A 10,943-nucleotide genomic window follows, 5' to 3' on the forward strand; every position below is an offset into this window, starting at 1 on the left:
AAAGAGAGATATCTTGCTAACTGCAAGACGCTGGCTATCTGCGTGTCCTTGTATTAGGAAACTACTTTTGCACTTTTAACATGTGTCTTTGTATTTTTCTTCCAATGCTTTGTACATGAGGAAGGTAGCAAGAAAAAGGTGAAAAGGGTGAGGCTTGTTGTAGAGCATTTTCTCCATCATGTGACGTTCAACAGATTACTTTTGTTCCTTGAGCTCCAGGCGGAAGAGTGACATGAAGCCAAAACGTTGACACGTAGGCCTCCGCAGAGATAGCAGCACATTAGACTACATATGAGCCTCACGGGATCTTGCTGAAGCACTCCTCAACAGGTCAGGATGACCGAGCGGTCTAAGGCGCTGCGTTCAGGTTGCAGTCTCCACTGGAGGCGTGGGTTCGAATCCCACAACTGAAAGCAGTTTCAGCTTTTCACAGCTTGCTCTTTAGGTTCTCTTGCTCCTTTAGCGCTCTAGCTCTAGTGCAAAAAAAATGCTGTCCAACATTAGAAAAACAGGGCTCCATAGCTCAGGGGTTAGAGCACTGGTCTTGTAAACCAGGGGTCGCGAGTTCAAATCTCGCTGGGGCCTTTCTGCCGTTTTCGGGAACCGTAGCTCGCAAATTGACATAATTAGATTTTTCCCCAAAAGGCCCAAGGTAACGGTTAGGTTATGACTATATGAAGGCCTCGAGATTATGAAATCTAAAGGTTAGGACAACTTGAATTTCCCCACATCTTGAAAGAGATAACATCTGCTACAAAGACTCGCTCTCTAATTCTGCATGGAAAGAAGAGTGCAAATCAAGCAAACAGATATCTTGCTAACTGCAAGACGCTCGCTATCCGCATGGAAAGAAAAGTGCAATTCAAGCAAAGAGAGATATCTTGCTAACTGCAAGACGCTGGATATCTGCGTATCCTTGTATTAAGATACTACTTTTGCACTTTTAACATGTGTCTTTGTATTTTTCTTCCAATGCTTTGTACATGAGGAAGGTAGCAAGAAAAAGGTGAAAAGGGTGAGGCTTGTTGTAGAGCATTTTCTCCATCATGTGACGTTCAACAGATTTCTTTTGTTCCTTGAGCTCCAGGCGGAAGAGTGACATGAAGCCTAAACGTTGACACGTAGGCCTCCGCAGAGATAGCAGCACATTAGACTACATATGAGCATCACGGGATCTTGCTAAAGCACTCCTCAACAGGTCAGGATGGCCGAGCGGTCTAAGGCGCTGCGTTCAGGTCGCAGCCTCCACTGGAGGCGTGGGTTCGAATCCCACTTCTGACAGCAGTTTCAGCTTTTCACAGCTTGCTCTTTAGGTTCTCTTGCTCCTTTAGCGCTCTAGCTCTAGTGCAAAAAAAATGCTGTCCAACATTAGAAAAATAGGGCTCCATAGCTCAGGGGTTAGAGCACTGGTCTTGTAAACCAGAGGTCGCGAGTTTAAATCTCGCTGGGGCCTTTCTGCCATTTTCGGGAACCGTAGCTCGCAAATTGGCATAATTAGATTTTCCCCCAAAAGGCCCAAGGTAACGTAAGCTTATGACTATATGAAGGCCTCGAGATGATGAAATTTAATGGTTAGGACAACTTGAATTTCACCACATCTTGAAAGAGATAACATCTGCTACAAACACTCGCTCTCTAATTCTGCATGGAAAGAAGAGTGCAATTCAAGCAAACAGATATCTTGCTAACTGCTAGACGCTCGCTATCCGCATGGAAAGAAAAGTGCAATTCAAGCAAAGAGAGATATCTTGCTAACTGCAAGACGCTGCCTATCTGCGTGTCCTTGTATTAGGATACTACTTTTGCACTTTTAACATGTGTCTTTGTATTTTTCTTCCAATGCTTTGTACATGAGGAAGGTAGCAAGAAAAAGGTGAAAAGGGTGAGGCTTGTTGTAGAGCATTTTCTCCATCATGTGACGTTCAACAGATTTCTTTTGTTCCTTGAGCTCCAGGCGGAAGAGCGACATGAAGCCAAAACGTTGACACGTAGGCCTCCGCAGAGATAGCAGCACATTAGACTACATATGAGCCTCACGGGATCTTGCTGAAGCACTCCTCAACAGGTCAGGATGACCAAGCGGTCAAAGGCGCTGCGTTCAGGTAGCAGTCTCCACTGGAGGCGTGGGTTCGAATCCCACTTCTGACAGCAGTTTCAGCTTTTCACAGCTTGCTCTTTAGGTTCTCTTGCTCCTTTAGCGCTCTAGCTTTAGTGCAAAAAAAATGCTGTCCAAAATTAGAAAAACAGGGCTCCATAGCTCAGGGGTTAGAGCACTGGTCTTGTAAACCAGGGGTCGCGAGTTCAAATCTCGCTGGGGCCTTTCTGCCGTTTTCGGGAACCGTAGCTCGCAAATTGACATAATTAGATTTTTCCCCAAAAGGCCCAAGGTAACGGTTAGGTTATGACTATATGAAGGCCTCGAGATTATGAAATCTAAAGGTTAGGACAACTTGAATTTCCCCACATCTTGAAAGAGATAACATCTGCTACAAAGACTCGCTCTCTAATTCTGCATGGAAAGAAGAGTGCAATTCAAGCAAACAGATATCTTGCTATCTGCAAGACGCTCGCTATCCGCATGGAAAGAAAAGTGCAATTCAAGCAAAGAGAGATATCTTGCTAACTGCAAGACGCTGGCTATCTGCGTGTCCTTGTATTAGGATATTACTTTTGCACTTTTAACATGTGTCTTTGTATTTTTCTTCCAATGCTTTGTACATGAGGAAGGTAGCAAGAAAAAGGTGAAAAGGGTGAGGCTTGTTATAGAGCATTTTCTCCATCATGTGACGTTCAACAGATTACTTTTGTTCCTTGAGCTCCAGGCGGAAGAGCGACATGAAGCCAAAACGTTGAGACGTAGGCCTCTGCAGAGATAGCAGCACATTAGACTACATATGAGCGTCAAGGGATCTTGCTGAAGCACTCCACAACAGGTCAGGATGGCTGAGCGGTCTAAGGCGCTGCGTTCAGGTCGCAGTCTCCACTGGAGGCGTGGGTTCGAATCCCACTTCCGACAGCAGTTTCAGCTTTTCACAGCTTGCTCTTTAGGTTCTCTTGCTCCTTTAGCGCTCTAGCTCTAGTGCAAAAAAAATGCTGTCCAAAATTTGAAAAGCAGGGCTCCATAGCTCAGGGGTTAGAGCACTGGTCTTGTAAACCAGGGGTTGCGAGTTCAAATCTCGCTGGGGCTTTTCTTCTGTTTTCGGGAACCGTAGCTCGCAAATTGGCATAATTAGATTTTTCCCCAAAAGGCCCAAGGTAACGGTTAGGTTATGACTATATGAAAGCCTCAAGATTATGAAATCTAAAGGTTAGAACAACTTGAATTTCCCCACATCTTGAAAGAGATAACATCTGCTACAAAGACTCGCTCTCTAATTCTGCATGGAAAGAAGAGTGCAATTCAAGCAAACAGATATCTTGCTAACTGCAAGACGCTCGCTATCCGCATGGAAAGAAAAGTGCAATTCAAGCAAAGAGAGATATCTTGCTAACTGCAAGACGCTGGCTATCTGCGTGTCCTTGTATTAGGATACTACTTTTGCACTTTTAACATGTGTCTTTGTATTTTTCTTCCAATGCTTTGTACATGAGGAAGGTAGCAAGAAAAAGGTGAAAAGGGTGAGGCTTGTTGTAGAGCATTTTCTCCATCATGTGACGTTCAACAGATTTCTTTTGTTCCTTGAGCTCCAGGCGGAAGAGCGACATGAAGCCAAAACGTTGAGACGTAGGCCTCCGCAGAGATAGCAGCACATTAGACTACATATGAGCATCACGGGATCTTGCTGAAGCACACCTCATCAGGTCCGGATGTCCGAGCGGTCTAAGGCGCTGCGTTCAGGTCGCAGTCTCCACTGGAGGCGTGGGTTCGAATCCCACTTCTGACAGCAGTTACAGCTTGCTCTTTAGGTTCTCTTGCTCCTTTAGCGCTCTAGCTCTAGTGCAAAAAAAATGCTGTCCAAAATTTGAAAAGCAGGGCTCCATAGCTCAGGGGTTAGAGCACTGGTCTTGAAAACCAGGGGTCGCGAGTTCAAATCTCGCTGGGGCCTTTCTTCCGTTTTCGGGAACCGTAGCTCGCAAATTGGCATAATTAGATTTTTCCCCAAAAGGCCCAAGGTAACGTAAGGTTATGACTATATGAAGGCCTCGAGATGATGAAATCTAAAGGTTAGGACAACTTGAATTTCCCCACATCTTGAAAGAGATAACATCTGCTACAAAGACTCGCTCTCTAATTCTGCATGGAAAGAAGAGTGCAATTCAAGCAAACAGATATCTTGCTAACTGCAAGACGCTCGCTATCTGCATGGAAAGAAAAGTGCAATTCAAGCAAAGAGAGATATCTTGCTAACTGCAAGACGCTGGATATCTGCGTGTCCTTGTATTAAGATACTACTTTTGCACTTTTAACATGTGTCTTTGTATTTTTCTTCCAATGCTTTGTACATGAGGAAGGTAGCAAGAAAAAGGTGAAAAGGGTGAGGCTTGTTGTAGAGCATTTTCTCCATCATGTGACGTTCAACAGATTTCTTTTGTTCCTTGAGCTCCAGGCGGAAGAGTGACATGAAGCCTAAACGTTGACACGTAGGCCTCCGCAGAGATAGCAGCACATTAGACAACATATGAGCATCACGGGATCTTGCTAAAGCATTCCTCCACAGGTCAAGATGGCCGAGCGGTCTAAGGCGCTGCGTTCAGGTCGCAGTCTCCACCGGAGGCGTGGGTTCGAATCCCACTTCTGACAGCAGTTTCAGCTTTTCACAGCTTGCTCTTTAGGTTCTCTTGCTCCTTTAGCGCTCTAGCTCTAGTGCAAAAAAAATGCTGTCCAAAATTAGAAAAACAGGGCTCCATAGCTCAGGGGTTAGAGCACTGGTCTTGTAAACCAGGGGTCGCGAGTTCAAATCTCACTGGGGCCTTTCTGCCGTTTTCGGGAACCGTAGCTCGCAAATTGGCATAATTAGATTTTTCCCCAAAAGGCCCAAGGTAACGGTTAGGTTATGACTATATGAAGGCCTCGAGATTATGAAATCTAAAGGTTAGCACAACTTGAATTTCCCCACATCTTGAAAGAGATAACATCTGCTACAAAGACTCGCTCTCTAATTCTGCATGGAAAGAAGAGTGCAATTCAAGCAAACAGATATCTTGCTAACTGCAAGACGCTCGCTATCCGCATGGAAAGAAAAGTGCAATTCAAGCAAAGAGAGATATCTTGCTAACTGCAAGATGCTGGCTATCTGCGTGTCCTTGCATTAGGATACTACTTTTTCACTTTTAACATGTGTCTTTGTATTTTTCTTCCAATGCTTTGTACATGAGGAAGGTAGCAAGAAAAAGGTGAAAAGGGTGAGGCTTGTTGTAGAGCATTTTCTCCATCATGTGACGTTCAACAGATTACTTTTGTTCCTTGAGCTCCAGGCGGAAGAGCGACATGAAGCCAAAACGTTGACACGTAGGCCTCCGCAGAGATAGCAGCACATTAGACTACATATGAGCCTCATGGGATCTTGCTGAAGCACTCCTCAACAGGTCAGGATGACCGAGCGGTCTAAGGCGCTGCGTTCAGGTCGCAGTCTCCACTGGAGGCGTGGGTTCGAATCTCACTACTGACAGCAGTTTCAGCTTTTCACAGCTTGCTCTTTAGGTTCTCTTGCTCCTTTAGCGCTCTAGCTCTAGTTCAAAAAAAATGCTGTCCAAAATTAGAAAAACAGGGCTCCATAGCTCAGGGGTTAGAGCACTGGTCTTGTAAACCAGGGGTCGCGAGTTCAAATCTCGCTGGGGCCTTTCTGCCATTTTCGGGAACCATAGCTCGCAAATTGGCATAATTAGATTTTTCCCCAAAAGGCCCAAGGTAACGGTTAGGTTATGACTATATGAAGGCCTCGAGATTATGAAATCTAAAGGTTAGGACAACTTGAATTTCCCCACATCTTGAAAGAGATAACATCTGCTACAAAGACTCGCTCTCTAATTCTGCATGGAAAGAAGAGTGCAATTCAAGCAAACAGATATCTTGCTAACTGCAAGACGCTCGCTATCCGCATGGAAAGAAAAGTGCAATTCAAGCAAAGAGAGATATCTTGCTAACTGCAAGATGCTGGATATCTGCGTGTCCTTGTATTAAGATACTACTTTTGCACTTTTAACATGTGTCTTTGTATTTTTCTTCCAATGCTTTGTACATGAGGAAGGTAGCAAGAAAAAGGTGAAAAGGGTGAGGCTTGTTGTAGAGCATTTTCTCCATCATGTGACGTTCAACAGATTACTTTTGTTCCTTGAGCTCCAGGCGGAAGAGCGACATGAAGCCAAAACGTTGAGACGTAGGCCTCTGCAGAGATAGCAGCACATTAGACTACATATGAGCGTCAAGGGATCTTGCTGAAGCACTCCTCAACAGGTCAGGATGGCTGAGCGGTCTAAGGCGCTGCGTTCAGGTCGCAGTCTCCACTGGAGGCGTGGGTTCGAATCCCAATTCTGACAGCAGTTTCAGCTTTTCACAGCTTGCTCTTTAGGTTCTCTTGCTCCTTTAGCGCTCTAGCTCTAGTGCAAAAAAAATGCTGTCCAAAATTTGAAAAACAGGGCTCCATAGCTCAGGGGTTAGAGCACTGGTCTTGTAAACCAGGGGTCGCGAGTTCAAATCTTGGTGGGGCTTTTCTTCTGTTTTCGGGAACCGTAGCTCGCAAATTGGCATAATTAGATTTTTTCCCAAAAGGCCCAAGGTAACGGTTAGGTTATGACTATATGAAAGCCTCGAGATTATGAAATCTAAAGGTTAGAACAACTTGAATTTCCCCACATCTTGAAAGAGATAACATCTGCTACAAAGACTCGCTCTCTAATTCTGCATGGAAAGAAGAGTGCAATTCAAGCAAACAGATATCTTGCTAACTGCAAGACGCTCGCTATCCGCATGGAAAGAAAAGTGCAATTCAAGCAAAGAGAGATATCTTGCTAACTGCAAGACGCTGGCTATCTGCGTGTCCTTGTATTAGGATACTACTTTTGCACTTTTAACATGTGTCTTTGTATTTTTCTTCCAATGCTTTGTACATGAGGAAGGTAGCAAGAAAAAGGTGAAAAGGGTGAGGCTTGTTGTAGAGCATTTTCTCCATCATGTGACGTTCAACAGATTTCTTTTGTTCCTTGAGCTCCAGGCGGAAGAGCGACATGAAGCCAAAACGTTGAGACGTAGGCCTCCGCAGAGATAGCAGCACATTAGACTACATATGAGCATCACGGGATCTTGCTGAAGCACTCTTCATCAGGTCCGGATGTCCGAGCGGTCTAAGGCGCTGCGTTCAGGTCGCAGTCTCCACTGGAGGCGTGGGTTCGAATCCCACTTCTGACAGCAGTTACAGCTTGCTCTTTAGGTTCTCTTGCTCCTTTAGCGCTCTAGCTCTAGTGCAAAAAAAATGCTGTCCAAAATTTGAAAAGCAGGGCTCCATAGCTCAGGAGTTAGAGCAATGGTCTTGTAAACCAGGGGTCGCGAGTTCAAATCTCGCTGGGGCCTTTCTTCCGTTTTCGGGAACCGTAGCTCGCAAATTGGCATAATTAGATTTTTCCCCAAAAGGCCCAAGGTAACGTAAGGTTATGACTATATGAAGGCCTCGAGATGATGAAATCTAAAGGTTAGGACAACTTGAATTTCCCCACATCTTGAAAGAGATAACATCTGCTACAAAGACTCGCTCTCTAATTCTGCATGGAAAGAAGAGTGCAATTCAAGCAAACAGATATCTTGCTAACTGCAAGACGCTCGCTATCCGCATGGAAAGAAAAGTGCAATTCAAGCAAAGAGCTTGCTAACTGCAAGACGCTGGCTATCTGCGTGTCCTTGTATTAGGATACTACTTTTGCACTTTTAACATGTGTCTTTGTATTTTTCTTCCAATGCTTTGTACATGAGGAAGGCAGCAAGAAAAAGGTGAAAAGGGTGAGGCTTGTTGTAGAGCATTTTCTCCATCATGTGACGTTCAACAGATTACTTTTGTTCCTTGAGCTCCAGGCGGAAGAGCGACATGAAGCCAAAACGTTGACACGTAGGCCTCCGCAGAGATAGCAGCACATTAGACTACATATGAGCATCACGGGATCTTGCTGAAGCACTCCTCAACAGGTCAAGATGACCGAGCGGTCTAAGGCGCTGCGTTCAGGTCGCAGTCTCCACTGGAGGCGTGGGTTCGAATCCCACTTCTGACAGCAGTTTCAGCTTTTCACAGCTTGCTCTTTAGGTTCTCTTGCTCCTTTAGCGCTCTAGCTCTAGTGCAAAAAAAATGCTGTCCAAAATTTGAAAAACAGGGCTCCATAGCTCAGGGGTTAGAGCACTGGTCTTGTAAAGCAGGGGTCGCGAGTTCAAATCTCGCTGGGGCCTTTCTGCCGTTTTCGGGAACCGTAGCTCGCAATTTGGCATAATTAGATTTTTCCCCAAAAGGCCCAAGGTAACGGTTAGGTTATGACTATATGAAGGCCTCGAGATTATGAAATCTAAAGGTTAGGACAACTTGAATTTCCCCACATCTTGAAAGAGATAACATCTGCTACAAAGACTCGCTCTCTAATTCTGCATGGAAAGAAGAGTGCAAATCAAGCAAACAGATATCTTGCTAACTGCAAGACGCTCGCTATCCGCATGGAAAGAAAAGTGCAATTCAAGCAAAGAGAGATATCTTGCTAACTGCAAGACGCTGGATATCTGGGTATCCTTGTATTAAGATACTACTTTTGCACTTTTAACATGTGTCTTTGTATTTTTCTTCCAATGCTTTGTACATGAGGAAGGTAGCAAGAAAAAGGTGAAAAGGGTGAGGCTTGTTGTAGAGCATTTTCTCCATCATGTGACGTTCAACAGATTTCTTTTGTTCCTTGAGCTCCAGGCGGAAGAGTGACATGAAGCCTAAACGTTGACACGTAGGCCTCCGCAGAGATAGCAGCACATTAGACTACATATGAGCATCACGGGATCTTGCTAAAGCACTCCTCAACAGGTCAGGATGGCCGAGCGGTCTAAGGCGCTGCGTTCAGGTCGCAGTCTCCACTGGAGGCGTGGGTTCGAATCCCACTTCTGACAGCAGTTTCAGCTTTTCACAGCTTGCTCTTTAGGTTCTCTTGCTCCTTTAGCGCTCTAGCTCTAGTGCAAAAAAAATGCTGTCCAACATTAGAAAAATAGGGCTCCATAGCTCAGGGGTTAGAGCACTGGTCTTGTAAACCAGAGGTCGCGAGTTCAAATCTCGCTGGGGCCTTTCTGCCATTTTCGGGAACCGTAGCTCGCAAATTGGCATAATTAGATTTTTCCCCAAAAGGCCCAAGGTAACGTAAGGTTATGACTATATGAAGGCCTCGAGATAATGAAATTTAATGGTTAGGACAACTTGAATTTCACCACATCTTGAAAGAGATAACATCTGCTACAAAGACTTGCTCTCTAATTCTGCATGGAAAGAAAAGTGCAATTCAAGCAAACAGATATATTACTAACTGCAAGACGCTCGCTATCCGCATGGAAAGAAAAGTGCAATTCAAGCAAAGAGAGATATCTTGCTAACTGCAAGACGCTGGCTATCTGCGTATCCTTGTATTAAGATACTACTTTTGCACTTTTAACATGTGTCTTTGTATTTTTCTTCCAATGCTTTGTACATGAGGAAGGTAGCAAGAAAAAGGTGAAAAGGGTGAGGCTTGTTGTAGAGCATTTTCTCCATCATGTGACGTTCAACAGATTTCTTTTGTTCCTTGAGCTCCAGGCGGAAGAGTGACATGAAGCCTAAACGTTGACACGTAGGCCTCCGCAGAGATAGCAGCACATTAGACTACATATGAGCATCACGGGATCTTGCTAAAGCACTCCTCAACAGGTCAGGATGGCCGAGCGGTCTAAGGCGCTGCGTTCAGGTCGCAGTCTCCACTGGAGGCGTGGGTTCGAATCCCACTTCTGACAGCAGTTTCAGCTTTTCACAGCTTGCTCTTTAGGTTCTCTTGCTCCTTTAGCGCTCTAGCTCTAGTGCAAAAAAAATGCTGTCCAACATTAGAAAAATAGGGCTCCATAGCTCAGGGGTTAGAGCACTGGTCTTGTAAACCAGAGGTCGCGAGTTCAAATCTCGCTGGGGCCTTTCTGCCATTTTCGGGAACCGTAGCTCGCAAATTGGCATAATTAGATTTTTCCCCAAAAGGCCCAAGGTAACGTAAGGTTATGACTATATGAAGGCCTCGAGATAATGAAATTTAATGGTTAGGACAACTTGAATTTCACCACATCTTGAAAGAGATAACATCTGCTACAAAGACTTGCTCTCTAATTCTGCATGGAAAGAAAAGTGCAATTCAAGCAAACAGATATATTACTAACTGCAAGACGCTCGCTATCCGCATGGAAAGAAAAGTGCAATTCAAGCAAAGAGAGATATCTTGCTAACTGCAAGACGCTGGCTATCTGCGTATCCTTGTATTAAGATACTACTTTTGCACTTTTAACATGTGTCTTTGTATTTTTCTTCCAATGCTTTGTACATGAGGAAGGTAGCAAGAAAAAGGTGAAAAGGGTGAGGCTTGTTGTAGAGCATTTTCTCCATCATATGACGTTCAACAGATTTCTTTTGTTCCTTGAGCTCCAGGCGGAAGAGCGACATGAAGCCAAAACGTTGAGACGTAGGCCTCCGCAGAGATAGCAGCACATTAGACTACATATGAGCATCACGGGATCTTGCTAAAGCACTCCTCAACAGGTCAGGATGGCCGAGCAGTCTAAGGCGCTGCGTTCAGGTCGCAGTCTCCACTGGAGGCGTGGGTTCGAATCCCACTTCTGAAAGCAGTTTCAGCTTTTCACAGCTTGCTCTTTAGGTTCTCTTGCTCCTTTAGCGCTCTAGCTCTAGTGCAAAAAAAATGCTATCCAACATGAAAAATAATAGGGCTCCATAGCTCAGGGGTTAGAGCACTGGTCTTGTAAACCAGAG

The 10,943-nt window shown here is 44.8% G+C and overlaps 22 non-coding genes across 22 annotated transcripts in view; all 22 read left to right on the forward strand.

Annotated features, from left to right (window-relative positions):
• The first annotated feature begins 512 nt into the window (after positions 1–512).
• On the forward strand, positions 513–585 carry TRNAT-UGU (transfer RNA threonine (anticodon UGU)). Its single transcript has one exon. It is a non-coding gene; the product is annotated as a tRNA-Thr (tRNA).
• Positions 586–1,198: 613 nt separating this feature from the next.
• On the forward strand, positions 1,199–1,281 carry TRNAL-CAG (transfer RNA leucine (anticodon CAG)). Its single transcript has one exon. It is a non-coding gene; the product is annotated as a tRNA-Leu (tRNA).
• A 99-nt stretch (positions 1,282–1,380) lies between these two features.
• Positions 1,381–1,453, forward strand: TRNAT-UGU (transfer RNA threonine (anticodon UGU)). The gene has a single exon. It is a non-coding gene; the product is annotated as a tRNA-Thr (tRNA).
• Positions 1,454–2,247: 794 nt separating this feature from the next.
• TRNAT-UGU (transfer RNA threonine (anticodon UGU)) lies at positions 2,248–2,320 on the forward strand. The gene has a single exon. It is a non-coding gene; the product is annotated as a tRNA-Thr (tRNA).
• Positions 2,321–2,933: 613 nt separating this feature from the next.
• TRNAL-CAG (transfer RNA leucine (anticodon CAG)) lies at positions 2,934–3,016 on the forward strand. The gene has a single exon. It is a non-coding gene; the product is annotated as a tRNA-Leu (tRNA).
• Positions 3,017–3,115: 99 nt separating this feature from the next.
• TRNAT-UGU (transfer RNA threonine (anticodon UGU)) lies at positions 3,116–3,188 on the forward strand. The gene has a single exon. It is a non-coding gene; the product is annotated as a tRNA-Thr (tRNA).
• Positions 3,189–3,801: 613 nt separating this feature from the next.
• On the forward strand, positions 3,802–3,884 carry TRNAL-CAG (transfer RNA leucine (anticodon CAG)). The gene has a single exon. It is a non-coding gene; the product is annotated as a tRNA-Leu (tRNA).
• An 89-nt stretch (positions 3,885–3,973) lies between these two features.
• TRNAS-UGA (transfer RNA serine (anticodon UGA)) lies at positions 3,974–4,046 on the forward strand. The gene has a single exon. It is a non-coding gene; the product is annotated as a tRNA-Ser (tRNA).
• A 612-nt stretch (positions 4,047–4,658) lies between these two features.
• On the forward strand, positions 4,659–4,741 carry TRNAL-CAG (transfer RNA leucine (anticodon CAG)). Its single transcript has one exon. It is a non-coding gene; the product is annotated as a tRNA-Leu (tRNA).
• A 99-nt stretch (positions 4,742–4,840) lies between these two features.
• Positions 4,841–4,913, forward strand: TRNAT-UGU (transfer RNA threonine (anticodon UGU)). The gene has a single exon. It is a non-coding gene; the product is annotated as a tRNA-Thr (tRNA).
• A 795-nt stretch (positions 4,914–5,708) lies between these two features.
• Positions 5,709–5,781, forward strand: TRNAT-UGU (transfer RNA threonine (anticodon UGU)). Its single transcript has one exon. It is a non-coding gene; the product is annotated as a tRNA-Thr (tRNA).
• A 613-nt stretch (positions 5,782–6,394) lies between these two features.
• TRNAL-CAG (transfer RNA leucine (anticodon CAG)) lies at positions 6,395–6,477 on the forward strand. Its single transcript has one exon. It is a non-coding gene; the product is annotated as a tRNA-Leu (tRNA).
• Positions 6,478–7,262: 785 nt separating this feature from the next.
• Positions 7,263–7,345, forward strand: TRNAL-CAG (transfer RNA leucine (anticodon CAG)). Its single transcript has one exon. It is a non-coding gene; the product is annotated as a tRNA-Leu (tRNA).
• An 89-nt stretch (positions 7,346–7,434) lies between these two features.
• TRNAT-UGU (transfer RNA threonine (anticodon UGU)) lies at positions 7,435–7,507 on the forward strand. The gene has a single exon. It is a non-coding gene; the product is annotated as a tRNA-Thr (tRNA).
• Positions 7,508–8,113: 606 nt separating this feature from the next.
• On the forward strand, positions 8,114–8,196 carry TRNAL-CAG (transfer RNA leucine (anticodon CAG)). The gene has a single exon. It is a non-coding gene; the product is annotated as a tRNA-Leu (tRNA).
• Positions 8,197–8,295: 99 nt separating this feature from the next.
• Positions 8,296–8,368, forward strand: TRNAT-UGU (transfer RNA threonine (anticodon UGU)). Its single transcript has one exon. It is a non-coding gene; the product is annotated as a tRNA-Thr (tRNA).
• Positions 8,369–8,981: 613 nt separating this feature from the next.
• TRNAL-CAG (transfer RNA leucine (anticodon CAG)) lies at positions 8,982–9,064 on the forward strand. The gene has a single exon. It is a non-coding gene; the product is annotated as a tRNA-Leu (tRNA).
• Positions 9,065–9,163: 99 nt separating this feature from the next.
• Positions 9,164–9,236, forward strand: TRNAT-UGU (transfer RNA threonine (anticodon UGU)). The gene has a single exon. It is a non-coding gene; the product is annotated as a tRNA-Thr (tRNA).
• A 612-nt stretch (positions 9,237–9,848) lies between these two features.
• Positions 9,849–9,931, forward strand: TRNAL-CAG (transfer RNA leucine (anticodon CAG)). Its single transcript has one exon. It is a non-coding gene; the product is annotated as a tRNA-Leu (tRNA).
• Positions 9,932–10,030: 99 nt separating this feature from the next.
• Positions 10,031–10,103, forward strand: TRNAT-UGU (transfer RNA threonine (anticodon UGU)). The gene has a single exon. It is a non-coding gene; the product is annotated as a tRNA-Thr (tRNA).
• A 612-nt stretch (positions 10,104–10,715) lies between these two features.
• On the forward strand, positions 10,716–10,798 carry TRNAL-CAG (transfer RNA leucine (anticodon CAG)). Its single transcript has one exon. It is a non-coding gene; the product is annotated as a tRNA-Leu (tRNA).
• Positions 10,799–10,898: 100 nt separating this feature from the next.
• TRNAT-UGU (transfer RNA threonine (anticodon UGU)) overlaps positions 10,899–10,943 on the forward strand; it is a 73-nt gene continuing 28 nt past the window's right edge. Inside the window, exon 1 of the tRNA in view lies at positions 10,899–10,943. This exon is cut by the window's right edge and continues 28 nt beyond it. This is a non-coding gene — a tRNA (tRNA-Thr).

Source organism: Staurois parvus, unplaced genomic scaffold (genome assembly GCF_062004578.1).
Source record: "Staurois parvus isolate SC_StPar_1 unplaced genomic scaffold, SC_StPar_1.0 ptg000151l, whole genome shotgun sequence".
Classification (NCBI taxonomy): domain Eukaryota; kingdom Metazoa; phylum Chordata; class Amphibia; order Anura; family Ranidae; genus Staurois; species Staurois parvus.